Source organism: Cyanistes caeruleus, chromosome 5, assembly GCF_971803275.1.
Source record: "Cyanistes caeruleus chromosome 5, bCyaCae1.hap1.1, whole genome shotgun sequence".
Taxonomy (NCBI): domain Eukaryota; kingdom Metazoa; phylum Chordata; class Aves; order Passeriformes; family Paridae; genus Cyanistes; species Cyanistes caeruleus.
Genome location: NC_141705.1, coordinates 83,046,600 through 83,074,127, shown reverse-complemented (window position 1 = coordinate 83,074,127; position 27,528 = coordinate 83,046,600). Strand labels below are relative to the sequence as shown.

Genomic DNA, 27,528 nt, shown 5'->3' with positions numbered 1-27,528 from the left:
ACGAAGCCTTACCAACCGCCGCCTCGAGGAGGGGTGGGAGCAATCCCCGGCTGCGGAGGGACAGAGAGCCCAGGGTGGGGCGGGGCGGGAAACCCCCTGTTTCCCCAACCCTGCGGATCGTCCCCCCACTATCTCTTCCTGGCTGGCCCTAGCACCAGGGAACTGCCTGCACCTCTCGGGGGTTCTGGCACTCTGCTGCTTTAGGGTTCCTGCCTGCAGCTGTCTCAAGGAAACGGGAGCGCTGTTAGGGCTGCTGTTTAGGGTTTGGGGTGGGGTACACCTGAACTCCACCTTACCTATACCCCTTCTTTTCACTGTTCACTCAGCCGTTTTATTTTTGGAATTCTTGTGACAGATTGAGGGCACTGAGGAAGGACTGCCAAGATGAAATCAAAAGGGAAAAGGAGAAAGATCACCCCTGCAAATCCACACTGGCTCAGCTGTTCAGGTGCTGCTTCCTGGCAAAAAGCTTTGTCCATCACCACCTCCTTTATGCAGTGCTCCACGTCCAGGTGCATCCAGGTGCTCCCCCAGACCCTATGAGATGCTCTCACCGTCACTCCATCAGATGCCACTGGGAGCCCACCAGAAACTCCTCTCCTCCAGCAGTTCCATGCCAAAGTTGATTTGCCACTCGTATTTGGCCCTGTAATAACAGCAAAATCATTGCCCTCTGTCAGGCACATGTTGTTAGACACAGGTTTTTCCATAGCCATCTTTTCAAGAACGAAGTGCCATCCCTGCTTGATTGCTAAATTAACAGTAAATTCTGGAAAACCTAAATGAGAAAAAGAATCTAAAAGACTGACGAGTTAATATGGGAATCTTTATGTGATTAAACTAGTATGTTTTGAAATAAAGTAAATTCTTCCGGGTGTACTGCAAAAATCCAATTCCTAAAAAAAAAAAACAAAAACAAAAAACCAAACAGCATCAAATTCCCACCCATATGATCAATAGAACCAGCCAAGGGAAAAAAATCTTAACCTAGAAAAAATCCAAACCACCTCAAAAAGATTCAACACTGAAACACAATGCATCCTAACACTTCAACTAACAATACTAAAGTAAATTTTAAAAACAAGTATTCCCTCTATCCACACCACCAATACCACATAAAACAAATAAAGCAGTCTCATCACAGCACCCCCAAATCAAAAACCTAAATTGCACTAAAATCTTTAAAATAATCACAAATTAACCCCAAAATAAAGTTTAATCTCACTAACAAAAAAAAACCCAAAACAGGTAACACAAACAAAAGCCACGCCATACAACCACCAGCAAAAACAGATGCTATGCTCTTTCACTAACAGTTCTTATCACATCAGCAAAGTTAAACATAAATAAAAAGCAACCCTATTGAACTCCACACATCACACTGAAAGGAATGATGAGCTTGTCTTTACAAACAAGCTGTGGGTCAGTTGATAAGATGTAGCTATCAGTGACAGACGACAGAAACAATGGGATGAATTCCAGTAGAAGATCAAAGAGGCACTGAAAGAACACTATGAGTTCCATAAAAGTTAAGAAGGGATTATGCATTGGGGGTGGAGGGGGAAAAGGTACCCCAGGTGTCAGGCGTTCCGGGAAGCCTGTACCTGTCAAGTACCTCAGCCTATGGGGAAAGGGAGAAGGGACAAGTGGCTGGGAATTAGGATAAAAAAGGAGGCTGTGCCCTCCAAAAATTTGAGAAACCCCAGGGGAATGCCCCATGGCCTCTCCCTTTATTTGAATAAAGTAAAAGGACTCCTCTGTCTCCTTTTTGGACATAAACCTCTGGTGTTTGTGGATTAATTTTCCTGACATCATTGATTAGTGAATACAAAATAATTGCCAAAACCATAGTAACTTCTTCTAAAACTGTTCAACTTGACTCCAATCCCAAAACCCAAGCTACCACCAAAACACCCCACGCCACATCCCAAACACACGTGAATAAAAACCACAAAACCTTCTAAATCTCCTGATCTCTACTCCACAACAAATAAACTATCTAACGTTATTCATTCTTCTTCCTACGCCCTACTTATTGAAATAAACATTTTTTTCACTTTTCCTCAAAAAAAAAATTTCCTTTAAAATCTATTAAAAAACTAACTGAAACCTGATTTCTATCAAGAAACACATTCATTTTAAAACATTTCCTCCCAATTGGTCTCAGACCTTTCCAAGGTTTGGATCCTGTTCCAGTGCACCTGAACCAAATCAACCTGCTCTGGCTCTGGAAACATCAACACCAAACCCAGAGCACGAAGCCCCTCGCTGTCCCTACCCTGCTGTCCCCCGGCCCTGCTCTCTCGCATCCTACGCTGCAGAGCGCTGGGAGCCAGGTTCAGCCCCGAGAATTGTCACATCCATTCCCTCGGACATTCCAGCTTCCACGGGGATATTGCGGGGACCCCCTGCATTCCATTCCCCAGTACAGCACCAAGACAAAGTTCTCACTCGGCCCGCGTCTCCAGAAAATCGCGTGTAAGGCTTAAATAAACCCCGAGGCTTGAGAAATACAGTCTGCCCGAAAAGCCCAGCTCTGCATCCAGGGGAAATGAACATCACAAACAGATTCACACACCCCAGATGCACGGGACGCTGCCAGCTCGGACCTGCAGTTAACTCGGCAATGGAAAAACCTGAGCTCGAAGCCCTCCTGCGAGGGTACAAAAGGTATTGGACACAGTTTCTAGAAGGCGCCACATCGTTATTTAAAGGCGCAGCTCGGCTAAAGAGCAATATCGACAAAGCCCCGAGACAAAAAGCCCGGCAGGTCGGGCTTTTCCCCCTCCCCTCCTCCCAGCGGCTTTTGCCAGCGCACTCTGAAGCTGACAAGCCACAAGTGTCCCCCAGCGCCCCCGCCGGGACTCGCTCCCGGGCTGGCGCCGCTCCAGGTGCGGGGGGACCGGGGGAGCCACGCGAGCCCCGGCAGCGGCGGCACTCGGCACCCGGGGGCGGCCCCGCGCTCCCGGCCGGAAAGCGGCTCCTCCGGCGGGCGGGGGCAGCTCCGGCCCCGGGAGAGCCCGGCCCGCCCAGCGGCACCGGGACCGGCCCGAAGGGGCCCCGGCGGTGCCCGAGCCCCGCGCCCGGAGCGGACAGAGCAGCCGCGACAGACACAGCTCCGCGCCGCGGCTCCCGCCTGCCCGCCCGGCCTCAGCACGGCTCTGTCACTCCTCGGGGGCTGCCCAGCCGCCAAATTCCCCAGGGAATGCCAGAAGCGCTGCCGTGCAGGGCTGTAAGGGGTCAGAATCGCTCTCAAAAGCAGCGCCACGGCTCCATGTGACCCCGCCTAATGCTGGAAAAGCCGGTGTTTCTGTCAATTGAACCCCGGAAACTGAGGCAATGGGGGGGTGTTCGTGCCTTCTTAAACCAATACGATGGCAAATAAATGAGTGCTCCCCCCCTTCAATTTAATCCCCTAAAAGTAAAAAGTTGTTTTTCCCTTGATTGAAATCTCTCAAATGATAGGAAAAGGGGAACACTCAATCAGACCCTTAAAAAGTAGTGACTATAAGGCTTCCTTCTCAATTTAAACCTCAGGATGATGGAAAGTGGGGGGTTCCCCTCAAGTCAAACCCATAAAATAGCAACAATATTTCCCCCCTTCCATTTAAAATGGAACATGGGGATTCACTGTTCACTGATACCCCTAACACCCTGGAAAAGGCAGGTTTTCCTCCAATCAGCACCCTTAAAATCATAGGTGGACTCCCCCCAGTGTAAAAATAGATAATAACAGGAGTTTCTTCCCTCAATTTATGCCCCCCTTTTGTCCTCATAATACCCATTTCTTCCGGGGGGAATTGGGGAGCAAACGGCAAAATGAAATCAAAAGGGAAAATCCCTTTTGCAAATCCCTGCGAACCCACACAGGCTTACTTGGCTCAGATGCTGCTTTAAACAATGCTCCATGTCCAGGTGTATCCAGCTGTTCTCCCAGATCCTATGAGACACTCCCAGTATTATTCCATGAAATACCCCCCAGGAGCTCACCAAAAATCCCTCTGCTCCAACTGCTCCACACTCCATGCTCAAGCGAAGTGACAGAAACCCTCCCCCTAAAATAGCCCCGGGCAGGACCCACCCATTCTTTACCATAACTGCTCACACCTGGGGCTGCTCTGAGCGCTCATCAACCTCACAGTTCAGTTTGTGCTGTTGCCATCCTACGGGTGAGGGGAGGGGCAGAAGGAACTTGTCGCTCATTCCCTGGACAGGACATTGTCTGCACCTGACACACTGGGGCACCAGGCTTTCCTTGCTATGGATCAGGACACTTCTCCTCCTCCTGGTGCCCAAGGCTGAAAATGGAATTCCACCTCCACAATTCCATGTGTTTGAGTTTCACAATTCCCAATGTAATTCCCCATGGATCATAAGCCATCACCTCTAATTTTTCCTCTAGAATCACTGCTGACTTGCCTTTCTGTGGAAGTGCTTGACGCATGGATGCAGAGTTCAGGGGCTTGTTTATGGCTTATCCTGACGAGCACAAATGAAATCCAAACACCCAGAATTACAGGGAAATATGGATAAAGTTTATAAATACTCCTCTTCCCTGCAAATCCCTGGCAACCTCCCATTGACCTTTTACTCTTAACCTCTGAATTTTGACCTTTGACTCTTGACTTTAGCTCTCTGAAGTTTGATTCCCTGATAATTGACCTTGAACCACATAACCTTGGAAAATTAACCCATAACATTGCACCTGGGACCCTTTACTCTTGATCTTTGAACACTGACCATTCACATGTGACCCTTGAAGTTTGAATCCCTGACTTTCCAATTTAACCATTGACCCCTGACCTTTTGCACTTGACCTCAGCCCTCTGACCCTGCCCCAACATCAATATTACTGACCTACAGTGATTTCAGCATATGAATGCTACCACAGTTATCTCACCCAGCCGTGTCAATACCACTATCAGTCTCTATCCCAGCCCCAGTGATTATAGCTCCAGTCCTAGTGATCCCTTCCCTGCCCCAGTGATTTCAGCTCTTGGCCCACGAGCTTTATTTCACTGCAAGCTCTCTTCTTCCAGCTCCACATCCACTTCCTTTTCCCTCCGCTCTGCTAGGTGAAGCTGCTCCAGGTTGAGACAAAGGGTCTTTGTTCTTGGTTCCAGCTCTGAGGTTTCACCTTAAGGCTGAGAAATGCCACTCCAACCCCATCCCAACCCCAAAGCAATCTTTACTGTATTTACAGCCTGCCCCGTTGTGTACCATTCTATGCTTGCTTCCCACATGTACAGTCACTATGCCCTCAGAACAGTGTTTGCAGCAGTCCCCATCCCAGCCCCAGTGACTTCAGCTTCAGTCCCACAAGCTTTATTTGACTGCCAGCTCTTGTGCTGCACTTCTGCCTCCTCATCTTCCCAGCAGTGACACATCATGCTGCTTTCTGGCTCTCCAGGCAGGATCTCTGTTTTAGCTCTAGCTCCCTGTGGTTTGAGCTTAGCTCTTGAACTCACATTCCAGCCCCAACCTGACCATCCTTACTGGAGGAACAGCTCTGCAAGGCCCTATCCCCGCCCTTACACTGATTTCAGCTCCAGCCACACAGTTCGCATCCCAGCTCCATATTCCTTATCCCAGCCCCACAACAGTTTTACCCTAAACCCTACCATGTTTCTGTCTGCTCCAGCTCTGCTTCCTGAGTTCCTGCTCCTCAGCTTCCCACTTCTGGTGGCTGAAAGTTGCTCCCGCTTCTCACTGCAACCCAGGGCTGTTGATAAGGCCACAAGTCAGTTATTACTATCACTTCAATGTCTCTAGATACTGTCCTACCCACCCTAATGGGAGCCCAACTTTGGGGACACTTGAGGCCTCTAGCCCAACAGGTACCTTCCCCCTCCCCCTGGGTCTCAGCCCAGCACTTGCCCAAAGGCCCCCCCTCACCCCCCCCAGGCATTACCAGGGGCTGGGAATAGCCATTGGGCCCCTGCTAGCCCATCCCAAAAGGTGCCCTTGGGCTGGTTCTCAGGCCCTGGAGCCCTCCCAGCCCCCAGACCCTCAGACTCTCCTTGGTACCAGCAGACAGGGGCTGCAAATCCCCCAGGCACCTCCTGCAGGCCCTGAGCTGCAGCTCCATCCCCTTCCCCCATGGCATTTATCCAGCTCCAGCCTCAGTATTTCCATTGCCCGTCCTGGAGCACCGGCGCTCCCTGGATCACACCCGCGCACCTCCCGCCACCGCCCGCCTCTCCGCCGCTCGCCGCCGCGCCGCCGAACTAAGGCCCGCACCCCTCCAGCTCACGCTATTTATAGCCCACACCGGCCAGCCCAGCCAATCACAGCCCGAGGCAGCGCCGGGCCCGCCAATCCCAGCCCGCCCGTTCCCGCCGCGCTCGCCTTCGCGACCCCCCGCTGTCCCCTCAGGCCCCGCTCCCGCGATCCCGCCCGCTACCCCCCTTCTCCCCGTTTCTTTGGGCGAAGTTACGGCCGGGACCTGAACGGGGAGCCCCCGCCCACCCTTCCCGGGACCCAACAGCACCTCTTGGGGCTGCGGCAGCTCGGCTGCACCGGCTCCCAAAGCGACAGCGGCCGGAGCGGCACCCCAGCAAAACGGGGGAGCGGGAACGGGCCACGACTGAGCGGGCTGAGCTTGGCGGGACCGCGCCTGGATTCAAAGGGCGGCTGTGATTGGCCACCTAGAACCCTGACCTAGAACCCTGACCTAGAACCCTGACCTAGAACCCTGACCTAGAACCATAACCTAGAACCCTGACCTAGAACCATAACCTAGAACCATAACCTAGAACATGACCTAGAACCCTGACCTAGAACCATAACCTAGAACCCTAACCTAGAACCATGACCTAGAACCATAACCTAGAACCCTGACCTAGAACCATAACCTAGAACCAATCCACCGGGATTAGCGGAAGCTTTGAGGCTGCGGCCCATGGGAGCGCGAGGTGCTCAGTTAGGCGGAGCCAGGGGTGCTCGCAGGGTCCGCGCTCGCCCTGGGCCCCTCTCGCCAGACTCCCGTCCCCTTCTCCAGCCCTCTCTATTGCCCTGGTCCCGCCTAAAAGGCCCCCGCAGAGCCTCTATCGGAGCGCCCCAGCGGCACTCGGGGCAGGGGGCGGGGAGGGGCGTAGCCGCCAACTCGCCCGGGTGTGGTGCCAGCTCGCAAAGCTGCGATGGCAGCGCGGAGCAGGGAGCGGCGGTGGGGAGGGCGTGCACAGCTCGCTGCGGGCTCTGAGCGCCTCTTCCCTCGCAGCGGTTCCTCTTCTGCGAGGACTTGGACTGCCCGATTAGGTGCTGGCCGAGGTAAACACCTTAGCAAAATACCTAAGTGCCCGCCCCTCGCCTGCTGCGGGTCCGCTGCTCACCGTCCTTCCCCCACAGTCCGTCCGTGAAGCTGAAACTGATCTGCCGCCCGCCACTGCTGCTATTCTTAGCCGCCGGCCTGCACGGCCGCCGCTCCTTTTAGCGCAGTGTCCCTGCTCCCAGCCGTGTCACTTTACACACTTAACGCTATTTCACCCCTCCCTGCTATTTACAGACACCGCCCCGCTCACTCCCTCCCCAGGCTCGGCAGCCGCGGAACTGCCGTAGCTCCCGCTGCCGCCTCCCCCCCGTCACCCAGCGGAGCGGGGCAGGGCCCCGGTCGGGGCACAGCGGCAGTACCGCTCTGTGCCCACAAGAGCTCAACATAACATAACTGACTCAAAGGCAGCTCACACAAGAAGGGAAAGAGGAAAGAAAAAAACATCTGCGGAGCTCAAAAGCAGAAACTCTCTATCTGTGTGCACTAACATCCATGATTTTTTACATTTCCATTTTTTCTTTACATTTGACTTCATCCCCAACAGTTGTCTAAGAAATAATGTTATTAAATCTTTGTTTCTCTTGGTACACCTTGAAAACTTGGTGTTGCTCTGTATGTGTGGCTTTGGCCACGCTTGTGGACATGTAAAGTCAGTACTTGGAGTCTTCTGGACACATAATGGGAAAAGTGTGTCGGAGTGGATAAATTGCTGTTCTGTACATCTGTAGTGGTGATGAGTTTTCCTTTGGTTAAGGAGACCTTAACCACGTTCACTGTGGGGAAAGCTGATGGACTCCTGACTGCAGGACTGGGGTGATGGTGCTGCCTTCTGCATGCCTTTCCTTTGTGGACACAAACCAGTGCAAAAGCAAGGTCCTGAAGCAACCGGGATCCTCCTGAGAGGGCCACTCCGTTCCAGCAGCAGTGCTGAACACACTCCCCCTCCTCTCCCAGCCCTGGCCAGCGCTACAGCAGGCAGAGGAGGGAGCTGCCTGGGGAAAATGGAATCTTGGCCCTGCTCCACCAGGTACCAACCTCTTCCTCTGCTAGACAATGTGCCTTCACACAAAAGACGAGTCCCCAAAGGATGGGCCTTGCAGGCTCTTGCCTTGGAGTGGGAGCAGCTCCACCCTGCTTTTATTCTGGTGGCAGCTTGCTTCCTCCCAAGGTAGACACTGGTGCTCCCAGGGTGAGCACTCCCGGTGGAATGGCCAGGCCTCCCAGCCCTGCAGTTTAAAAAGGAGCACAGACACACACAGAGAGAGAACCATGGACAGGTGAGAAAGAAATGCTCCGTGAGGCGAGGCTGGCTTGAACAGCTGCATCCTGGGCATTGCTTTGTTGTCTCCCATCACCCAGCTCTGCAGCCAAGAGGCCCCTGTGGTCTGTAGCACCCGCTTGGTGCACGTGGGACCGCTCGGGGAAGGCGGCCAGAGCAGGACGTACTGGGGACCCGGGTGCAGCAGCCACGTAGAAATGCTGTGAGGTCCAGAGACACCGAGCGGTACGGCCAGCCCGGGTCACAGCCACGCTGGAAGGGGAGCGGGAGCTGAGAGTATGGGATGGGGTCATACTTTGTTCTAAGGCAGGTAAATTCCCCACCATTTTTCCTTGTTATTTTGAACTCTAACAGCATCAAACACTTTGTGCTTCTCTGCGTTTAATATACAGTTTTCCAGTGAGTTGGCTGCTCACGGTTTTTCTCTGTTTCACCACAAAATCGGTTGTAAGATCTTTTGGATCAAATCCCAACATCTCCCTTTACTCGTGGATTAGGAAGGAAAATGTTGAAATATCCCGAATTTCACCCCAAAAGCCTCCCAGGATTTCCTCCCAAAATCCCCCAATTTTCACCCCAAATCCCCAAATTTCAGCGCCAAAATCCCCCAGGGTTTCACCCCAAAATCCATCCTGCGAGTCCAGAGTTTCTGGAACCAGTCCGGTGGTTCTAGACTATTCTGCTGGACCCCGCTCGGTGCTGAGGTTCCAGATCACCCAGGACAGTCCAAAACACCGGGAGAACCTCAGCAGCCTTCAGGACCCCCGGGATGGATCCAGAACCTTCTGGAAGACAATCAGCACCCTCAGGATGGATCCAGGACCTCCTGGAAGATGCCCAGGACCCTCAGGATGGATCCAGCACCATCTGGAAGGCACTCTGCAACATCGGGACACATCCTGCACCATCGGGTAGGCACGCAGCACAATCGTGACGGATCCAGCACCTTCTGGAAGGTGCTCAGCATCCTTGGGACGGATCCAGCACCCTCTGGAAGGCGCTCAGCACCCTCGGGATGGTGCTGAGCACCCTCAACACTCATCCTGCACCCTCGGGATGGTGCTGAGCACCCTTGGCATGGTGCTGAGCACCCTCAGCATGCTCAGCACCATCCCGAGGGTGCTGAGCACCATCCCGAGGGTGCAGGATGAGTGTTGAGGGTGCTCAGCACCATCTCGAGGGTGCAGGATGAGTCCCGCGGTTGCAGGATAAGTCCTGAGCGTGCTCAGCACCATACCGTGGGTGCTCAGCGCCGTCTCGAGGGTGCTCAGCACCATCCCGAGGATGCAGGATGAGTACCGAGGGTGCTCAGCACGCTCGGGACTCATCCTGTACCTTCTGGAAGGCGCTCAGCACCCTCGGGACCTTTGATCCTGTTCCCTTTGATCCCATTACCTTTTTTCCCAATTTCCGTTTCTCCCATAATTCCCTTTTTTTTCTTTATTCCTGGTTTGTTGTTTTCTTTCCCGGTTTTTTTTTTCTCCCGATTTCCAGTGTTTTTTTCTTTATTCCCGTTTTTTCCCCCAGTTCCCGATTTTCCCCCAATTCCCGTTTATTTATTGTGCCGGTGTTAGCAGCGGGGCAGAGACAGGCGGGGGCCGTGTGCCGGCGTCGGGCGGCTGCGGTGGTGGACGCGGGGACGTGAAGACGCACGGCGGGGACCGGACAGCGGCTGGGCCGGGCGGTGGCAGAGGCGACGCGGCTGTCAGCAGTTGTAGAGCCGGGGCCCCGTGCCCGTCCTTGCTCTCCCCCCCGCGGCTTGAGAGGCCGGTACGGAGGGCGGTGGAAAAGCTGCGGCTGCGAGCGGGCACGGGGCAGCCGCGGGCGGCGGCAGGAACATCGGCGATAGAACCTGTGACTGCGCATGCGTGGATGACGTCAGCGCCGCAGGGCAGCATGGGGGAGTGGTGTGGGACGGCGCGACTTCCGAATGGGCCCCGGCGGCACCGCTGAGAGCGGCGTCGCTGAACGGCGGCGGCGGCGGCGGCGGGAACGGCGACTGCACGGCTGCCGGGAAAGCGGAGCCCGCGGGGCGCCATAGGCGGCGCGGGCGGCACGGAGCGGCTGTAGGGGAGCGGAGCGTGCCGGAACTGGGGTAGGAGTAACGAGGGCCGCGCGGTCGAGGGGCGGGGGCGCGCCGCTCTAAGCGGGCGGGAAGGGAGGGACGCCTGTGGGGACAGAGGGAACGGGGGCCGTGAGGGCAGAGCCGGGGGCGGGCAGGGCGGGGATTGCGACACCGGTGACGAGGCTGGGGGGGGTGTGGAACACGGAGCGGGGAGCTCGCCGGTTGCCACGTCGGAGACGGGAGAGGGATGAGGATGGGGAAGGGGAGGGGGCGCCGCGGGATCCGCCGTGGGGTTTGGGGACATAGGAACAGACCGCGAAATCACGGGGGCTGGGGCAGGTGGGGCAGGGAGGCAAGAAGGGGATAACACACTCTTAACATCCTGGACCTGATGATCCCTATGGGTCCCTTCCAGTTTGGGATATTCCATGATTCTGTGATTCTTTATGAGAGAGGGAGGGAAAGAAGTAAGATTAGAGCAGAACCCTGTATCATTGAACAGATGTTAAAACAGCTCTCTCAGCAGGAGAAAAAGAATAAAGAGAGAAAGTTGTGAAACCCAAATTCTGGAGCTCTGTCAAGCCCCAGGTGCCTCAGCTGATGGGGTCAGCCTGCTTCCAAAGTAAGAATTAGAAGCTGCAGCCTGTAAGGAAGCATCTCTTTTCTGCTGTCCCTCTCTCCAGGGCATGTGGTGAAAATGCCAGCCACAGGAAAGGGATCCTGGTGGAAACTTCCCCTTCACCTTTGATGTGATGGATGCAGATGGCAACAAACTGATGGACCGGGTTTTTTACATCCATGTCATAGGTAAAAGGCAGTTATGCTTTCTTTGCTGCAGCGCTCAGGGCTGCTCCCAGATTCCATCCCACATGTACTGCAAGGCGAAATGTAATTCTTGAGACTCGGTTTTGATGCGCCGTCAATTCCAAGGCCTTTGAAGTGAGGGGCACGGGGAGATTTTGCAGATGTAAGGGTTCATTCTTTGGCTTCTGACAAACTCAGTGAAAAGGTAGAAAAATTCCCCTTAGTATCTTTCACATTTTGTTGAGATCGTCTATAAGACATTATAATGTTATCAACCCCGATCAATGGCAAGGCCTAAAGTTCCTGGTTTGGAATTATCAAAACATTTGTGCGTGTGTTTTGTTTTCCTGCCCAAGCACCCACGGGAAGAAGCATCTCCTAACTCAGCTTTGTGTTTAACCCTTCCAGAGGACAGATTTCCCCCCTCCATCATCACTAACGAGGGGCTGGTGTTGGATGAGAACTCGGCAAAGACAATCAGAACCCTCCAGCTCTCGGCCACTGACCAGGACAGCGAAGCCTCCCAGCTCCAGTTGAAGGTCACCTGGCAGCCACAGCTGGGGCATCTGGAGCACGTGGCTTCCCCAGGTGAGCTGGGAGGTGTTGGGCTCTCACAGCAGCAAAATGCTGGAGGCTTTTGAGCCCTAAACATTCATTGCAGGAAAAACATGCCCAGAGGCAGCGACACACAATTCCAGTTCCTGTTAGAAATCAAAGCTAAAATAAATGAGCCCAGAGGGTTAGGGAATAAGGTGAGTGGAGGCAGAGCAGCCCAATAATCCCAGTTTAGGATTTATTCAGCCTCTGGGCCAGTTTCTGGCCCTACTGCTGCTTCTGCAGTAGGTTTTCCTTTTCTCCCAGGAAAACCTTTGGCCTTTGCTGTGAACAGCAAAGAATCCATCCCTTAATGTCCTTGGGAACGGCTCATCTTGGTGCACAGACTGTCCTCCTTGGTGCTTTCTGTCCTCCTCTTGGCCAGTATGTCCCTTGATCCCTAAAGCCCAGCCTGTTTCCCTAAGCTGTGCTGTGGAGAGAGGAAGGGAACCGTCTACTGAGTTTAACAGGAAGCGATGTTGGGGTGTGATGGTTGTGCTGGATAATGAACTCTGGTTGTTCAGGGAAGGGGGTTGGTCAGTTCTGCAGATGTGATCTGAATTTCAGAGCTGCCTTTCGTGCCTGCTGACTGTGCGAGTGTGCTGCCTCTCCCTGATGAATTAATCTTGATCTGTGGTGTCATAAAATACGCTCTTCTGATTTTATTATATTCATCTAAGGTTGTATTTCTTCTTAACTTTATATTTCTCGTTAACGTGAGATGAAAGCGGAAATATCTGCTCTGTGTTTTCAAGATGCAGACGGTCCCTGTACAGCTCAGTTTGGGTGTGTGGTTTGCCTCATCTTCTCACAAAAACATGTTGAAAGGGCAGGAATAGTGAATGAGTTATAATAAGCAAACTACTCTCTGCTGTGAGAGTAAATTAAAAACTTGCAGTATCTTTGTCTAAATTGCAAACTAACCAGCGAATCTTGTACTTGGGAGACTTGAATTAAGGGCTTTATTCCTCCTGTTATTTAAAATCTGATGATGATTCTGATTTCTCTGCTTTTTCGTGTCTGTGAGGGACCAATAAGGCTACCGAGAAGTAGCTCAGTTCACAGACTGAGAAGTAGCTGTAATGATTCAAATGACCTAAACCTAAGGAGAGAATACTGAAGTGTTCAAAAGAGAACCCAAACCTTTCCAGCTGATGAGCTCTGAGGAAATATTAGCTGATCGTTCCATTGTGGCTCATTTATTTAAATCAGATCCTGGTGTCTTCTGTAGTGTGGCCAGCACTTGTCAGCAGCCATTTAGTGTGATATATTGGTGGCAAACTTCTTGTCAGGATGTTGGTTGACAGCAGCAGTAAAAACTGTTGAACGTAGCAAAGAGATTTAAAAATGCTCAAGTGTTTTTTAAAATGCTTGTCAGGTACCTTTCTGTGGCTGTGTCACACCTAATGGGCTGTAAAGATGTCACTATAAATCAGTGCTGAAAATGGGACTGGGTACTAAATGCAGGGGTATAAGGAAGGGCAGAGAGAAGAGATCCTTGGAAGGCATTTTGGAAAACTGCTGTGAGGCCAGGAGGCCTTCGGTTCATCCCCAGCGATGCCACGGTTGGCTTAGTCCTGCCCAGCAGCGACAATCCAAGTGTTACATGGACAGTTTTTCTCCCAGCTTCTCTGCCCCAGGAGGCCCACTCCCAACAGGAGGAGATGAAAAGAAGCCTGGACTTCTTTTTGAGAAGGAAATTTTAGGAGGCTCTGTGCCAGCTAAATCCCTGGCTCAGCTGAGGGTTCACGGGGCAGCCTGCCTTGGATCAGAACCAGCCAAAACCGAGTCCTCATGCCTAAATATGTCCTGCTTCCCGTAGTTTTTCCCTGCCTTGCTCTTTCTGCTGCACATTTCCTCCCTGTTGTTCGTTTTCCAGGGACAAGAATTAGTTCCTTCAGCCAGGCAGACTTGGCCTCTGGCAGCATCCAGTACATCCACACCAGTGAGGAGGAAAAGCACACGGATGCCTTCACCTTTTCTGTGTCTGATGGGACAAACGAGGTCAGTCCCAGCCTGACTTTTGCCTGAGTGGGCAGATGTGGCTGTTCCTCCTTCTCCTGCTGTGGGATTTCCCACATCGCTCAGGTCAGGGAGGGAGGAAGGCCTGTGCAGGGAACAGGGAGCCACCTGCCCTGTGGGCTCACCAAGAGCTGGGTGCCTGGTTTTCAGCTGCTTGCCAACTGTTGCTGGAGCTCAGCTTTGATCCAGTGCACTGACAGCGTAGTGACGACAGCCAGCCCCTGGAGAAATGCCTTTTTCCTGCTTTCTGAAAGAGAAGAAGTCTAGCTGCACATAGAGGGAGAGGGGCAAAACTGAGTGAGAGAGGGAGGGAAAGTGGATGTCCGTAAATATCACAGAAAGAGGGAGAATTAATGAGTGGGGAGGGATAAAGAAGTGATCTGGGCTTAGCAGCTCAGACAAGGCTGAAATGAAGAGACCCAAACTGGGGATCGCTGTGCTCTTGCGGTGAAGTCACACTCTTGGAAGGCTGAATTTGGCAAGGGAAGCTTTTCTTCCTGTCCCAGGTGAGCCAGACATTTGACATCACCATAAACCCCGTGGATGACTCCTTGCCCATCGTGCAAATCTTTGGGATGACAGTTCAGGAAGGGGTGAGAAAAACCATCACGGAGTTTGAGCTCAAAGCGACAGATGCTGACACAGAGGTAAGGCAGGACCACCCCCAGCCTCCTTGCTCCCCTCTTGTGCTGCACATCTGGGCTTGTGTTTAAAGACTTAATGCTGAATTTATGCTCAGCATGGATGGAAATGGCACTTCCTCTTCTTCCTGGGTCTGGCCAGAGGCTGAGCTGTCGAACACTGGCTCTATCTCACTGCTGTTTCCCCTGCAGCGAGAGATCTGGCTGCCTGAGCCAAAATCCTGCCCCCAAGGTTTTTGCCCTGGCAGAAGTGGCAAGGGACACACTGCCCGGAATGGCTGCAGGACTGGGGGCTGCTCTTGTGTTCGTGGAGCAGGCACAGGGGTGGGTGGGAGCTGTCTCAGACCAGCTGAAGCAGGAATTCGGTGGGATGTGCCTTGTTTTATAGGGAGACACCTACAAAACAAAATCCCTTGGGAGAGGGACAAGGACAGGGCGGGGCTCAGGGGGAACCAGGAATGTTCTGTGCTAACCCTTGTGTTGGGAACACCAACGCAGGGGAGCTGCCTGGCCAGAATCCCTGTCCGGGCCTCCTGAGCTGGAAGGGCAGTGTCCTGAGGTCGTGTCCCCAGCTTTGCCCCTCCATGTCCGGGCACAGGTGGAGTCCCTGACGTTCGGGGCGGTGCAGCCGCCCCGGCACGGGCTGATGGAGCGCAGCGGCCGCGGGCAGCGTCCTCTGCAGGCCACCACCTTCACCAGGGATGACATCACATCTACCAGAAGCGCGGCAGCTGCAGGCACGGCGGCGGCAGCGCGCTCAGGGACCGCTTCACCCTCACCGTCTCCGACGGCACCAGCCCCCTCTTCGTGGTGCAGGAGGGAGGGAAGAAGGTCAGGGAGGAGAAGGGATGGGAGGGGGCCTTGGGAGCTCACAGGGAGGTGCCTCCTCTCGGGGCAGGGGGGACTGAGATGCTGACTGAATGTTCTCGGTCACGTCTTTGCTTCTTCCCCTCCCTGCAAACTCTGCCCTTGCTGCCAGCAGAGCCGAAGGGAGCCGAGCTGGTGACGTGGTGGCTGAGGCTCTGACTCGCACAGTAACCCCCGTGTCTCTGAACTGGTGTCAGGTGGTGACGGCAGCACCGCAGTGCTTCCAGGTGGACATCCTCCCTGTGGATGACGGGACACCCAGGGTGGTCACCAACCTGGGCCTGCAGTGACTGGAGTACACGGATGGCAAGGTAACAGCTGCCTGGCCTCAGCTTGGGCTGCTTCTCAGGCTGCTCCAGGAGAAGGGGCTTCGCAGGAGAGCATCCTCATCCTTCAGCACTTTGATTTTTGGGATGGAGAATACCCTCCCCAGGGTACATTTTTAGCTTTGCTGACGGTGGAGATGTCTTGATGATGTGCGGCAGAGATAGATGGCTTTCCAAGGATACGGTGCAGGAGTTTCTTGCTGTGAAACAAATGCCTTTGTTGTGCTGAAATCCAAACAAAACCCCATAAAACTCTCAGCTTGTTTCTGAGGAGCCAGCACTAACTGTAAAGCAACACTTTGGTTCTTCCCAGAAAAAAATGAGTGGAAAACGCTGTAGTAAGAAATTGCATTAAGAAATGGCTATCTCAGCTCAAACTCCTCACTTCAGGAAAAGCACTCCTGCTCCTCGAGCAGCTCAATTTTCTCTCTTTCTCCTGCTGTCAAAAACATTCTGCTTTTGAAGAGAAAGCAAAATGTGGTAGAACTGAATCAGATCCACCTGAGGGCATTTGAAAAGTGCTCTCCTGGAGGCTCTCCAAGGCTGTGCGAACTGTCTTGAGTGAGTCCTTCAATCTGAGGCTGTTTGCAGATGTTTTATTGCCAAGCAGGGCCTCACCTGAGCGTCAGCACAGCTCGTGGAACAGAACTTTCTAAGTTAAACCCAAAGATTTGTCCTAGCTTTTAGCCCCAGCTAAATAAGGCTGGGCAGCTGCTTTGGAATTTGCTTTTCTTTGAGCCACATCTGTCTTCTTAATTAAACTAAACCTGGCTTAATTAAACCAGATGCGAGGCAAAATTTGAATCTTTGTTGTGTTGTCAAACACGTTGTGGGATATCTCAGTTCAAGGCCGCTCTGTGCTTTCACATCCCTAGATTTTCCCTTTGTCTGTTTTAACAGAGGGATGGTCGGGCTTTTTGTGTGAACAGTCAATCAGACTTGCACTGCTGGAGCTTCAGTTTGACTCCCTTGGTTTTGGCTTTAATCCAGGCCACCAATCTCATCACTAAGAAGGAATTACTGATGACAGATCCTGACACAGATGACGAACAGCTGATCTATGAGATAACAGCCGGTCCCAGAAATGGCCACGTGGAGAACAAGCTGAAGCCGGGCACAGCTGTGACCACCTTTACACAGGGTATGGAGCTGGGCTGTGTCCTGCTGCTTTTTTCCATCACTTGATTCAGTTTGTTAAAATAAGGGAAAAATAGGTGTGAGGGGAGAAGACAAGGGGCAGATCTCCAAAGTGTGTTGACAGTAAGCATTGAACTTGGCTGTCAGTTGCAGAAATCCTGTAATTTCTTGGAGACACCAACCTGTGTCCTGCAGCTTGTCCCAGGTTCTCCAGGCTTGTTAGAGCTGGAGCTGTGACTTGGGGCAGTGAAGAGGGGTTATAGATCTTGCAGGAGGTGTTCACCACAGTGGTGTGGCTAGCTGTGCAGAGCCAGCAAAATGTGGGGAGAGTTCACTCTTGCGGGGCTGAGGGAAGGGGAGGTGAGGGGGTAACTGCTCCCTGTGATCCTCGCTCCATGTGGCCGTGCAGACCCACACTGCTCATCTCCAAAGCTGCCTTGGGATTTCTGTCCCAACTCCTTGGACGTTCCCTCCCGGCAGAGGATGTGAACCAGGGCCTCATTCGGTACGTGGCGCACGAGGAGATGGTCCAGGAGACCGCGGACAGCTTTCAGTTCCTAGTGAAGGACAGCAAACTCAACGTGGTCAGCGGCAACGTCTTCCACGTCCAGCGATCCCTTCTCAGCTTTACTCACGGCAGGTAAGTGGCACGAGGGGCACTTGGCTGGGGGCTGGGCTCTTAGCTGAGCTCCCTGCAGCATGGGAAGGCAATTCTGTCAGTGAGGAGAGGGGCCTAAAGCGTGGAGCAGCTGCCCCGCGCCCAAGTCCCCGGTTGTTATTGTTCCTCGGATCTCCCAGGGAGGCCACGCTCACCCCCGCAGCCCCGCACGGGGTTTGCTCCCCAGCCCGTTACCTGTGTGTGCTCGATCCCTTTTTCCAGCTACGAGGTCAGGGAGAGCGCCGGCTCCGTCAGCGTCGCCGTGAGGCGGGTGGGGAACCTCAACCGGTACAGCATTGTCCTGTGCCGCACCGAGCAGGGAACGGCCACCGCTGGAGCCGCATCACGGCCCGGGGAGCAGGACTACGTGGAGTATGCGGGGCAGGTGGGTGGGCCCGACCACACCTGCCTCACACAGAGCCTGGAGGAAAGAACAGACAAAAAGTGCTAAAAACACCGAGGAGGGTGTGTTTTATTCCTAAAGTCACGCGAGTTATTTGCTGTCAGAAGAGGGAACGCCTCAGAGCAGGGTGAGACGGGAAGGACGGGAAGCTCCAGAGCCCGGTCCAAGGACAGCAGCCGGATTTCTGCCTTCCAGGTGCAGTTCGAGGAGCGGGAGGACACCAAGTCCTGCCACCGTCACCATCAACGACGACGACGTGTTCGAGGGCACGGAGAGCTTTTCCGTAGAGCTCAGCATGCCGGCCTACGCCCTGCTGGGGAACGTCACCCGGGCCACCGTCACCGTCGCGGACCCCGAGGACGAGCCCACGCTGCAGTTTGACGGGAACGCCTTCCACGTCAGCGAGAGCGCCGGCTTGCTCTCGGCTCCCGTGCAAAGGAAAGGTGGGTCGGGCTGGGCAGGACATGCTGAGCCCCATGGGAGGGCCATGGGGGAACCCTCGTGACAGAGAGCGAGCCCTTGGGCTGTGCCTGCTTGTGGTTTTGGGGTCTTCTCCGATGTTATGTGGCACGACTGTGAAACGTCAAGCTACACGCAGTGTGTTTGTTCCTGTCTCTGCTGTTAAAGCTTCTTGGGTTTGGATTTGTTTCAGCTCCCAGCAGGAGCAAACCCTTGTATTTGTTTGCTGCTTCTCTGTGACCTAGACAGTGTTTTATGTGGACCCTGTCACTGGGCTGCATGTTAATAGGCAAGTGCCACCGGTTTTCTGAGTGTGGATTTAGGAGCATGCCTGGAAGTCATGTCTAAGCCAGCTGCCATGCAAGTTCAGGAGCAGGGACGGTGTTCTTTTTCATTCCTCGCCCTCTTTTCCGAATGCTGCTTTATTTTTTAAGTGACCAGTATCTCCAGCAAACAGATTAAAAGTATTTCCACAGATCTATGGAGTTTCCCTGTTGCTTCCTAGGGGATGCCAGCAGCACCGTGTCTGCATCTGCTACACCGTCCCCCAATCGGCCAAGGGCAGCAGCCTTCACGTGCTGGAATCCGGCTCCGACTTCAAGTCCCGGGGGCTGTCGGATGAGAGCCGCCTCATTTTGGGGCCAGGTGTCACCCTGGTGACCTGTGATGTCACTCTGATCGACGACAGCGAATATGAAGAGGAAGAGGAGTTTGAGGTGGTGCTGGCCGACACCTCGAACAGCGCCCGCATCGGCAGCCGGGCTTCAGCCAACGCGGTCATCGCCGGTCCCAACGACGCCTCCACGCTGTTCCTGGGGAATGCCACCTTTACTGTCAGCGAGGCTGCAGGTGAGGAGCAGGTGGTCGTGTTGGGATGCTCACTGTAGAAGCTTTCACCACCAGGAGGTGCCAGAAGGAGCGATTCGGGGCACAGCAGAACTTCAGAGATGTGCGGATGGGCTCTGGTTCCCTGTGTGCCCAGGGGGAGCCTGGGGGCAGGAGCAGTGCTGCAGGGCAAGGCAGGGGTTTGTGGAACGTGGCTGCTCTCTCAGTTTGTGCTCTCTCAGTTTGTTCTCTCTCATGTGCACGTGCTGCTGCAGGACACATTGAGATCCCAGTGCTCCGGCAGGGACCCGACCTCTCCACGCCCACGTCGGTGTGGTGTGCCACTCGGACGTCAGACCCGCCCTCGGCCAGCCCGGGAGTTGATTATGTCCCCAGCTCCAGAAAAATAGAGTTCAGGCCAGGCAAGACAGAAGAGGTGAGGAGCCACTTGGATTCCTGCTGGGTCTGCTTTGCCTGGTGACACTTGTCTTGTGTTTCTGTGCATATCTAGCATTTGTTTTGAATATCCTCGCTGGGCCACTTGAGAACTGTTAATGAGTCTGCTAAGCACAGACTCCCATCCCATCAGCACTCCAGCCAGGAGAGATTTGGCCGTGCCACCTCTTCCATGATAAGGATGGCTGCCCTGTTCTCTGAAATGATAAGCTGGATTCACGTAGAACGTTCTTTGCATTGATTAATGGATTCAGAAAACCCAGTGACATAATGGCTTTACACTAGACTGCCAGATGTGAGTGCTGAGAGGGATGAAAGCTTTATACGTCTAACAGCAGGAATTCCACTTTCCTCCCAGTTCTGCCCCCTGACAATCCTGGACGATGCTCAGTACCCAGTGATAGAAGGGCTGGAGACATTTGTTGTTTACCTCAGCTCCCCCTATGGAGCCGAGCTGGCAAAGCCGTTCCAGGCTGTCGTGGCCATTAACGACATTTTCCAAGACGGTAAGTTACCCCTGGCAGCTCTATCTGCTCTGTTCTGGCCCCTTGGCTCCCTGAGGATCCTCAGCTCTGCTGGGCTCTGTTTCTGCCCCTCTGCAGTGCCCAGCATGCAGTTCACCAAGGACACCTACACGGCCAAGGAGAAGGAAGGGACCCTGCACATCCCCATCTTCCGCACGGGGGACCTGAGCTACGAGTCCTCCGTCAGGTGCTACACGCGGAGCCAGACGGCGCAGGTCACGGAGGACTTCGCGGAGAGGAGGGATGCAGAGGAGTCTCGCGTCACCTTCTTCAAAGGGGAGAAGGTGAGCTGGACCTGCCTCGTGGGGGAGCGAAGAACCGGTGCTGGGAGAGAGGTTCACGTCTCCTCCTCGGCTCTCTGTCGTCAGAGGGAGCTGGCAGAGTTGTCCAGGCTGGTTTCAGGTGGCACAGATTCTTGTCCTAGCAGCGTGAGCCACTCTGAAGGGGCTGTGCGTTTCATGCTGAAACTGGTTACGTTATGAAATGTAAATGTGATGCATCAGGAGGACTCAGGGTTGTTCTACAGAGAGCTGTGGGATTGTGGAAAGAGATGTCTTTGCTGATGTGTCTCCTCCTGTAACAGGCTGTGCTTTGTCCACACTGAAGTAGCAGCCCTAAAAATAGAAGGGTTTCTTCCAGGATGGACAGCAACCCTGGATAGTGAGGCACAGCCTGGCCTTTACGGGGCTTTATCAGATGTATCAGTGTGCGCTGCTTTCTCCTCTTCACTTGGCTGTAGGTGAAGAACTGCAGCGTCCACATCAGTGATGACTCTGCCTTCGAACCAGAAGAGCAGTTCCAGGTCTATCTGAGTAGCCCCCTTGGAAACCATTGGAGCGGAGCTCGGGTTGGGAAGATGGACGTGGCAACCGTAACTGTCACCAATGAGGAAGATGGTGAGTGAGGCTGCTCTGCAAGGATGTCCTGCTGCTTCCCAGGGAGTCGGCACAGTCCCAGGGCTGCAGTGAATGCCTTCGGTGCCGTGGTCACAGCCCTGTGCTGGGCTGAAGGGAGGGCTTGGCTAAGAGAGCTCAGACGCACCACCTCTCCTGTTTCCATTGCTGGAAGTTGCTGTGCTTCCCCTGGGAGATGTTCCTCTCCCTCCACAGCATCACAGCCTGGAGAGATCTGTGGGGGGAGAAGAGGGATGCCAGGGATGGGAGAATCATTTGCCATCCTCTGTAACCCAATGCCCTCGTTAAGTTCTGCCCTAAGTCACACCCAAGCCTTTTTGGCCCCTGCTTTGAGGAGCCCCTCGCTCCGAAGGCGTGTAGACGAGTCTGAAAGGAGCTGAGCTGAGCCAGTCAGGGGTGCAAACCCGGAGCTTTTCCCCTCCCTGCTGTGCCTGCAGCCCCCAGCATCGAGTTCGAAGAGGCCGCGTACCAGGTGCCGGGAGCCGCCGGGCCCGGAGGGAGTGGCTGTGCTGAACATCCCGGTGATCCGCAGAGGTGACCAGAACAGAACGTCCAAGGTGCGCTGCAGCGCCCGCGACGGCTCGGCACAGGCCGGCGTGGATTACTACCCCAAGAGTTGGATGCTCAAGTTCAGCCCAGGTGAAGGGGCCTGGCGGGGAGGGTCTGAGGTGGGGATGCGACCAGGGACATTTTGTGCGCGCCAGGGACTTCCAGGAGGTTTGGGAAAAGCCACTGGAAAAGCATGAAGTTTGCTGTAATGTTGTTACTCAAAATTAGCTGATGTGTTTAAAGGAAGGCTGATCAGAGCAGAGGAGGAAGCGCTGGCACTTGGCAGAGTCAAGTCCTCCTGAAGGAACATAGGCCTGTGAACACCTCAGACCACGTTGCTGGACCAAGAAGCCCTCACCAAATGGCTCTGCACACTGGTGTGAGGAAGACGAGGGATGGGAATGTGCTTTGCATCCCAGATTTTTCCTTCAGGCAGCTACTACAAGACAGTCGCTATTAATCCTCAGATGGCATCTGCTAGTAAATCTATCACCGGATCGATTGGATCAGTTGTCATAGCTGGAGTTTTATGTTTATAGTGGGCTCCTCTGGGTAAATTATTAGCAGCAATGAGTGGAAATAAAATTTATAATGCGTATTTTATCCTAATGTCTCCGTGGTCACAGCTGGGAGCAGGGTCCGGATGAGAACTTCAGAGCAGTCTCTGGTGATGAATCCACTTCTCTCTGTTTTTCTTGTACTCGCTCCCTCAGGCGTGGCCCACATCATGTTTAAGGTGGAGATCATGTCCAACGAAGACCGGGAGTGGCACGAGTCCTTTTCTCTGGTGCTGGGCCCAGATGATCCTGTGGAAGCAGTTCTAGGAGACAGCAGCACTGCCACAGTGACTATTTTGGATCAGGAGGCAGCGGGGAGCCCGATTCTCCCAGCACCTCCCGTGGTGAGTGGATGTGAGTTGGTGCCCTTCAAGCACAGAGTGGAAACCGCAGTGGGATTTGGGAAATAGAAAGTGGGGCTGCCGTGGCAACGTGGGAGGCGTGGATGGCTTTTTCCACCCTTTCCCTCGGCTCCAGCTGAGTGCTGCCCTCTGGTTTCCCACAGGTGGTCACCGTGGCTGGTCACTACGACCGCGTGGAAGAAGTGACCAAGGAGGGTGCGAAGAAATCCCCCTCCCCAGGCTACCCCCTCGTCTGTGTCACTCCCTGTGACCTTCACGTCCCCAAGTACGCCCTGATGAAGGAGCGCTGCGGCGAGGCCGGGATCAACCAGTCTTCCATACAGTTCAGCTGGGAAGTGGCCGCCCCCACGGACGGGAACGGAAGCCCGCTGGCCTTTCGAGACCATCACGGACAACACGCCCTTCACCAGCGTCAACCACAGGGTACGCGGGCGGGGAGGCACCGGTGGGGCTGCGGAGATTCTGGCCTAAAAATCTCATTGGATTTGGGACTAGCTGGGAGGCCTGGGTGCTTTTCATTTATTTCATTTATTTTCCATTTCATTCATTTTCCATTTATTTTATTCTCTAAATCTTCAGAGTGCCAGGAAAATACTGGTTTCTTTTAATGTAGGGCCGTACTGGAAATACAAAACGTTCTCAGCTGGGCTCCCTTTTATAAGTTTGACTGTGTTCTCGGCCAATAGAAATGAGCAGAGGCGGCTCAGGCCATGCTCCACAACATGGGATATTTTGGCTCATTCCCTAATTAAGAGACCAGAAGCCAAAAATGTTCCTCTAGAAACGAGTGGCTTTCCCTGTTTGGGGTGTCTCACTGTCCTCTCCTGGCTGCGTTATCCACGTGCAGCCCACTCCATCTCCCCCAGGCTCTCCCATTAAATTGCTTGGACCAGCATCATCTCTCTTAATTCCTGCCAGCCTGGAACTAGTTCATGAAGTTTCCTTTTATAGCTCCAATTGTTTGCACAAACCCAGAGGAGCCGCCTGGCCGGAGAAACTGCCCAGTGGAGCATGTGGAGCCTGGCCCCAGCCAGGCTGGAACATCTCCCCGAATTCTCCAGGGCCTGCAAAGTACAGCTGCACTCTGCAGATAATAAATGGAGAGCTCTGGGAGGCCTGAGCAAGCAGAATTGCTCATTTTTAATTCACAGCCTTGGAAATCAGGGGGGTTTTGAGGTGAAATTGTGCCCAGAGTTCCTTTGTCCCATGGTCCCAGGGAGCCTTAGCACTGCCCCCGCATTACAACGCCGGTTTGTCTGAGGTACCTGCACGTAAAGAACGTCCAGAGTCACCTCTGACTTCACTGCAAGGCGCATAACCCCCTTTCTGGGGTTTTATTGCCAGGTAAGGGACTCTGCTCAGTCCTTCCTGACAGTCCACGTCCCTCTCTACGTGTCCTACATCTGTGTGACGGCACCGAGGGGCTGGGCTTCCCCGGAGCACCGCAGCGAGATGGAGTTCTCCTTCTTCTACGACACCGTTCTCTGGAGGACAGGTGAGCCTGAGGCGCTCCAAGGGCTATGGAAGAAGTGGTTCCTTCATGTTTTCCCCTTAGCTCCTGCACTGCCCCCAGAGTCCTGAGGGAGCGGGGAACTCGGAATATTGCCTTCCTCTGTGCTTGCGGGGGGCTTAGGCAGCCGGTGGCTGACGGAGGGAGCGTGCAGCTGGCTCACTGGAGGCTGATCCCAGCTGAACCCTGCCTTGTGGAGGTGTCCCAAGCGCTTCTGGGGCTGGCAGAGCCCAGCAGAGGAGAGCGAGGGTGCTGTGTGGGCTCCCAGTGGCGCTTGCTGTCCTTGCAGGGATCCAGACGGACAGCGCGCTCTCGGCCTGCCTGCAGATAATCCCCATCTACATCCGCGAGGACGGCCGGCCGGTCATCGAGTTCAAGACGCAGGCCAAGTTCAGAGGTGAGGGCAGCGATCCTGGCAGGGACACAGAGCAGGGTCACACAGAGCTCTGCTCTGACGGCACAGGCAGCGGAACGAGTCCCCGTCCCCGCCGGGAGCCCCTCTGCCCCTGCGAGGTGGGGCCTCTCCGCGCTCTGCCTCCCGTCACCTCCTTGTCCTCCCCCAGGGCTGTTTGTCATGGAGCACCACAGCCTGCCAGGTGTCAGGTCCTCTTTGGTAACTCCAGAGCACCTGGGAGGCATCGAATTTGCCCTGCAGCTGCTGTGGAGCGCTCAGACTTTTGATTCTCCCTACCAGCTCTGGAGAGCAACCAGCTCCTACAACAGGTGAGGGCTGGGGGTGCAGTCCCCTCCAGCAGCTTCCCCCACAGCACCACGTTCTCCCTGGCACCCCTCCAGCAGCCACGCCAGCAATAGCACGGAATGCTCAGGAGCTTGGTCAGAGCTGGAGCACCGTTGTACTGCGAGAAAAATCAGCTCAGCCTCTTGGAAAGGAATGTTTCCAGCAGTGCGGCCTGTGGATAGACTGATCCCAGAGTCACACTTGTCCCTCGGGGACTGCTGGATGACATTGCTGGGGCAAGGGAGAGGTGCTGCCCTGGGTGAAGAGCTTTGAGCTGTGCTTGGTGGCTGCAGGGTCTTCTGTCTGTTCCCAGGAAGGATTACTCTGGAGGATACACCATCTTCCTGATGCCCTGCACGGTGCAGCCCACGCCGCCGTGGGCAGAGCCTGGAGCCAAGCCCCTGCCCTGCCCTGCCCGGCTCACGCTCCCGAGCGGTAAGAGGGCAGGAGGGCAGGCTCGGCCCCTTTGGGGTGCACACCCGTCCAAACCTCATCTCCCCTTTGTTTCCTTCCTTGTCCCAGTTGCAGGTTTTTGATCCCGATCGCCTTCCGGCAGACAAACCGCCCACTTCCAGTTGTTTACTCCCTGAACACAGAGTTTCAGCTCTGTAACAACGAGAAGGTTTTTCTAATGGACCCCACCAAATCGGAAAGGTCTCTGGCAGAAATGGATTACAAGGGGGCTTTATCCAAGGGTAGGATTTACCTCTCCTCTTCTGCCTGTGCCCAGCATTTCTGCTTTCACAGCTTCCATTCCCTGGAGAGGAAAGGGCAGAACCCACGTGTAGCTTTGCCTCTTCTACAGCAGTAATTGACATCTTACAGCCCTGTGAAAGAACAGCGTGCTCTGGCACCGCGTTTTGTCACTCCCACACACCGAGCCCTTCCCAAACAACCCCAACCCTTCTGAACACGGACACTTGGCTCTGGCAGCGTTTTCCTGCTTGGGAAATTTCACCTGCCCCTCTTTGTCCCGACCTCCCCCCGGGCAGATCCTGTACCGGCGCGTGCTCTGGCCCCCCGAACAAAACCTCAACGCCGCTTACAAGCTGCAGCTGGAGAAGGTCTACCTGTGCACAGGCAGGGCTGGCCACGTGCCCCTCTTCGACCCCACGGGCACCGTCTACAACCAGGGGCCCCAGTACGGCTGCATCCAGCCCCACAAGTACCTGAAGCACCGATTCCTCCTCCTGGTGAGTGCTCTGCTCCTGCTTCTTCCCGTTTGGGATTTGCTCTGGCAACCGGCAGGCGGTGGCTGCAAAGGGATGAGGAAGGGAGCCCGTGGGGGATGTTTTGTGCTGCTGCTGCTGCTGCCAGCTGTGAACACCAGATCAGTTTTCCCCCACCCTTTGAGTGTGTTCCTCAATCGGTGCCCACGTGTACGTGTGGAGATGGGGCATTCGGACTAGATCCCTGACACAGGTGTTTGGTGGGGCTCTGGCTTCCAGCCTCCCTTGGGAAAGCAGACAGCATCCCTCACCACACTTCTCTGACTTTCCAGCACCGAAACCAGACAGAAGTGACGGGTAAGTATTTCCACGCTGTGCCTTTTGACTCTGCCCACTTTGCTTCCCAGCTGTCCGAGTTCCACTCGGTGAGCAGCATGCCCGGAGTTGATGGATTTACTCTCAAGGTGGATGCTCTCTACCAGGTATGGAGTACCCAGTGCTTTTGGTAGCCCAAAATGGACTCCTCTGTCCAGGACCTCCCGAACACTTGGTGAATTGTAGACTCTGGGCCTTCACACTTCACCTCTGATACAAGAAATGAAGATGAGGATGTTAGTCCCGTAATTTCATTTTTTTTTTCCCCTGAGGCACTCATGAGAAAGCTCTTTAAAAACACTTTATTCGTGTTCCTGAAGGAATTAATGCCATTGCAAAGGCAGGACACCTCGCTGGGTGGTGCGTGCTCCCGAGGAGCTCCCCTTGAACAGCGAGGTGGAGCTGCCCCGGGGCGCCCCGAAGGCGGCGGGCGGCCGCTGCTGCACCGTCAGGAACCTTCATCCACCGAGGGACAGCGGCGGCCTCTGCAAGGGCCAGGGCCAGGGAAGTGAAGCAGGTGCACTTGCAAGTCATACGGGTATTTTTTTAGTCTGGTGAGGAGGGGCAGCTGTCAATTCCCCCTGCTCCCGTCTTAGCGACTGCACCGCCGCCCTTCCTCCGTGCTGCTCCAGCTCTCCCGGGCTTAACTGGGCAGGGTGGCGAAGGCATCTGCCACCCCCGTGAGCCAGCCGAGGAGCAGCCGGGTTCCTCGTTGGCCTCCGGAAGAGAGTAAAGCTAAAATACAAAACCCGCTGTGATCGGGGTGTCCCTTCTTGCGCCGCCCCGCCGGTCTCCCTCATTCCCCTGGGGCGCGGCGGGCCGGAGCCCCACGGAGCTGCTGCGCCGGGGAAGGGAAGGAGGGAGACGCGGGCGCCCAGCTCGGCTCGGGCCCCGCCGCGGCCTCGGGGCCGGCGGAGCGGGGGGCCCGGGCCGGGAGCGCTCCGGGGCTGCGGGACCGGCCGGGCCCAGGCGGGGGCGCCGCGTCCGCACCGGGACCCGCAGCGCTCCCGCAGCCGGCGCCGC

The 27,528-nt window shown here is 54.7% G+C and overlaps 1 long non-coding RNA gene and 1 pseudogene across 2 annotated transcripts; one reads left to right on the top strand and one right to left on the bottom strand.

Annotated features, from left to right (window-relative positions):
* Window positions 1–296: 296 nt before the first annotated feature.
* On the bottom strand, window positions 297–6,624 carry LOC147653334 (uncharacterized). 2 transcript variants are annotated; one of them, XR_015287388.1, is made up of 3 exons: window positions 6,491–6,624; window positions 5,622–5,722; window positions 297–646 (listed from the first exon to the last, which is right to left on the bottom strand). It is a non-coding gene; the product is annotated as an uncharacterized LOC147653334 (long non-coding RNA). The 2 variants fall into 2 exon arrangements; XR_015287387.1 differs by lacking the exon at window positions 6,491–6,624 and adding an exon at window positions 6,181–6,229.
* Window positions 6,625–11,309: 4,685 nt separating this feature from the next.
* LOC147653333 (extracellular matrix organizing protein FRAS1-like) lies at window positions 11,310–26,745 on the top strand (annotated as a pseudogene).
* The last annotated feature ends 783 nt before the right edge of the window (window positions 26,746–27,528 follow it).